The sequence below is a fragment of the Solanum pennellii genome, chromosome 1, assembly GCF_001406875.1.
Source record: "Solanum pennellii chromosome 1, SPENNV200".
Taxonomy (NCBI): domain Eukaryota; kingdom Viridiplantae; phylum Streptophyta; class Magnoliopsida; order Solanales; family Solanaceae; genus Solanum; species Solanum pennellii.
Window position 1 is genome coordinate 50,902,197 of NC_028637.1, and position 4,723 is coordinate 50,906,919.

Consider the following 4,723-nt stretch of genomic DNA (forward strand, 5'->3'; position numbering starts at 1 on the left):
AAAGCTGCTTCAGCATTGTTATAAAACGCCGATATTTACCATCCTTGGTCTTTTTCACTAATCTCTGAGGGAAGGGTGGTGGTGGTCTAGAACATGGGAATTACCTTCATAGGGACTTCTGCATCTTTTCCACTGCTCTCTTCTGCTTCACCACTACCCATTACCACCTTATCATCAGCCTTTCTCACCTTTTCCTCATTAGACGGTATAGGTGGATCAATGGTTTGCTTACCACCCCGAGTAGTGATTGCCATACAGTGTGCATCATTTTTCAGATTTTGGACAGTGTTGCTAGGAAGAGTGCCCGATTGCCGTGTGTTCACAGTCGCAGATAATTGGGCCATTTGCAACTCGATCTGCTTAATCGATATTGCATGTGTATCGACTTTTTGACAAATACCTGCTAAATCACACCTTAAATCTTTAATGTGCTCATCACTAGCATTGAACCTCTTCATCATTTTGTGCAACATATCCTCAACTCGCGCCATACTATCTCCACCATCCCTAGGAGTAACTTCACGATTTTGAGGAGGGACATAGGGCCCATTCCTATCCTTTTTGTTACCGTACTTACCCCTGTTGAAGTTGTTGTCGCAGTTGTAGTTTCCATCTCGGACATAATGACCCTCACGGTTATAGTTACCATAGATCCGACCTTGGTTCCCTTGACCTTAGCGCCAATTATCCTGATTTGAGCCTTGGGCACTCGGTCAGAAACCCCCCGTCTGCTTATTTACTGCGTAGGAATCCTCCGCATAATAGTATTCATCATTAGGTGGTGGTGGTTTAGATAAGTAGTTAACTGCATTTATCTTTTCTGCACCCCCAGTGATATGTTTTAGTACCAACCCAAGCTCAGTTCTCATCTGAGCCATTTCTTCACGAATCTCATCTGTGGCTGGGTTGTGAGTGGACTGCACTGCGAAGGTATTTCTTCTGGTATCTGACTTCCTAGTACTCCAAGCTTTATTATTCCAGGAGATTTTCTCTAATTTTTTAGCAATCTCAGCATAAGGACACTCCCCATAAGATCCACCTGCTATAGTGTCCAACACCGCTTTATTATTATCATCCTGTCCCCGATAGAAGTATTCCTTCAGTGACTCATCATCTATACGGTGATTTGGGACACTTCTCAAGAACGAGGTGAATCTATCCCAAGAACTACTAACTGACTCTCCTGGTAGTGCCACAAAGTTGTTCACTCTGTCTTTGTGGTTTAGTTTCTTGGAAACCGGATAGTAGCGTGCTAAGAAAACATCCCTTAGTTGGTTCCAAGTGAAAAATGAGTTGTAAGGGAGCTCAGTGAACCATATAGCAGCCTCTCCCGTCAGTGAGAGAGGAAACACTCTAAGCCCTATTACATCCCAGTCCAAGTCAGGCCTCCCTACACAGCTTTTACACACTGCCCTTACCTTAGCTATATGGGCATGTGGATCCTCAGAAGGTAGCCCTGAAAACAAACCTCTGGCAGTGAGCATTTGCATCAGGCTACTAGTGACCACAAAGGTGTGGCCTGGTGGTAGAGGAGGCAAGACAAGTGTCCTATCGGAGCCTGCTATGTTGTCATAGCCTCTGTAGTATGCTTGGGGCCGTGGAGCGGGATTTTGTCCCCTCTGTTGGTGTTCACCCGGAGCATCGGGTAACAACTGACCATGAACATCAACCGGAGATGGGATGTTCTGGTTTGGATTATCATCATTAATTCCTAAGTTTCGATTCATGTTGCGTAGTGTACGCTGTAATTCGTGATCGTAGGGAAAAAAGGGTAATCTTCCTCTCCGTGTATTTGGCATACAAGGAGGGTGGTTGTGCACGAATCAAAAACAATAAAACAAAGTAAAATCAAGAAAATATCAACTAAACTATAGTAATAAGTTTAAGTTAATCTAAAAGCTACTTTCCCCGGCAGCGGCGCCGAAATTTGATACGCTCAAACTTACTTCTCAAATAAGAAGTAAAGCGGTCGTGTCAAGTAAATAACCCAACTAGTGAGGTTGGGATCGTTCCTAAGAGGAAAATAGTTTAGGCTTAACTTTAACCAATTCGGTCAATTAATTCCTTGGAAAGCAAAAACAATAAAAGGGGGGTTTCTATTTCTAAATGAGTGAAAATAACTAACGAAATTGAAAGAGACATTTAACAGCTTTGAATGTTGGAGTTTAATCAATTAATCTAAGTAACTAGGGTTTACGTGTTCCCCACAGGTTCATAACTTGATAATTCTAACTATAACAATTCTTTCCTAGTATCTTGCATGCAAAGTGATAAGTTATGTATGTCTAAATCCTTGGTCCGGCATCTAGAAAATCTTACTCCGCACCCTATGGTCCGGCTGCGTGTGATGCTATCCTAGCCCTTATCTTTACCTCATATTAGGCATCGTATTCGATATTTGACTAAGTTATTACCTCGTACCAAACAATACTAGCCTATTAGATAGTATACACTAAATCTATGTTGATAATTCTTTTCCTATTATCTACCTCCTTGGTCCGGCAAGTAGCATTAAGGCGAGTTCTAACGTTGGCCATCCGTTAAAAGGACTTCTAAGCGAAAGAATTATTAGTACATGCAAGACACTATTCTAGAATTGTTATTTTTGTTAGGTTTTATCTCATTATTTGCCTATGGTTCCCACACCCTAGTTATGGAGTTTAGTTACCCATAATCATAATCACAATATTCAAATATATTATATAAGAATTCATGTACTTACTTCAATGAAAAAGATTAAAATCCGAAAGTTTTCTTAATTAATCACCAAAAATTACCAACAATCACTTGCAAAAATCACAAAGTAATCACGAATCTGACAAAAAGTCTAATGATAATCAAAAGTCTAACACTAATACATAGATTCTAATAATGATCCAGAGTCTAACCTCAAAAACGAGGTTTTTCGAACTATTTATAGAAAATAAAAACCTAATTAAAAAAGGACTCTATTTGCTGGAAATCTGTCAAAACGCCGCTGGGTCGACGGACCTCTTGACGGATCGTCGTGGTCACGACGGACCGTCATGGACTCCGTCGTCCAATACTTGATGAAATTTCTTTTGCTGCATTCTTCATTACCCTCGAAGGCAAGTATGACGGACCGTCATAGGCACAACGGTCCGTCGAGTGTCTTCGTTCCAAAACACTTAAACTCTTGGAATATGGGTACTGGGATTACTTCTCTGAACTTCATGACGAACCTGCAGGACGGACCGTCATAGACACGACGGACCGTCATGGACTCCGTAACCCCACACTTGGTAAGACTTCCCCATCTTCCTTCAGCAGCTGCACTATGCTGCCACCTACGGACCGTCACAAGCATGACGGACCGTCACAAGCTCCGTAGGTGTCTCTTAGGCATTTCTTTGCTCAAAAACCTCCGCATACATCTTTGAACAGATTTCCTGCAAACAAGGAGAAACTTATATAAAAATTAGCACAAAAAGGCTTTTGGACACACTAAACTTAAGGAAAAAATATTAATAATACTGTGAAACCACGGTATATCAACACCCTCAACGTAAATTCATTGTTTGTCCTCAAGCGACGCACTATGACTCAATACAAAATCTTTGTACAATAGTATCCATGTTTTATCCTTTGCAATCATTTGGCTATCAATCCCGATTAATCTTATCATATCTATGCATGCTATCACTATTAGGCTTGAATTATGTGGGATCAGAACATGACACAGACTCACCATGAACTAACACCTATCATCTTCAATTTCTCACCGAGATGCTAATATTTCCGGTATTGCAACTAGTGTCCTCACTTTGAAACTAAATCCTCATTTTTCACACAATGATTTCAGTTTGAGTATAAGGATTACTTTTCAACACTCGCTCTTAGAACAAAGTCACACTCATTCATACCTATTGCCATAAGCTTGCCCTTATTTTCACTGCCTTAAGTTTGCTATACAACCCTTAGGATCACGATAGAACTTTCTTAGCTTGTAACATAGGCTCAGGGTCTGCTAGGATATATTTAGGTATACTTTGATAACTTTTTTTTTGCCCTCCTTGACCTATCGGCTAAACATACCATTTTCTATCATTTTATCTCGCCCAAATTCTCATATTCTTTCACCTTGCTATTTCTCTTCTTTCTTCATTTGTGTACGTGACTCTCTTCTTTTCTTGCTTGTATTTCTTGCATATTTTTCTTTTAATTTACTCATCTTTCAACTAATTCTTGAGTCACTTTACTTTTTTTCTTTGTTTCTCTTTGTTCTTTCAACCCCACATTCCAGAGCATTCCTCATAATAGCCACCCTCAACTCATGGCTTTGCCATGAGTCAAGGTACACAATACCCAAATTTGGGTCAGGGCCATAACGAAGGTTGTTTACTGCATTAGCCACCCTCAACTTATGCTTTTGGCATAAGCTAAGGTGCACATGTCCAAGGAGGGACCAGGGCCAACACATTGTTCCCAGAAAAGATCAGTTGGGGTGAAAAAGAAAGGTCTAATTTAAGCTCAGATCATTTGGATCAAAGAAGGATAAATTTCATTTGGTTTTCTTTTATTTAGGCTAAAAATGGGCTATATTGAATAAGGGCCTATGATCCTTTCCTAAATGCCTATTACAGCTTACTTTTAGCAGGACTAACCAGGAAAGTTCTAGTTCAGTACAAATAGTGGACTATTCAAATCTTCCTCACACTCACTTGACATCTCATCACTCTACCAGATTATCAGACACCTAGTT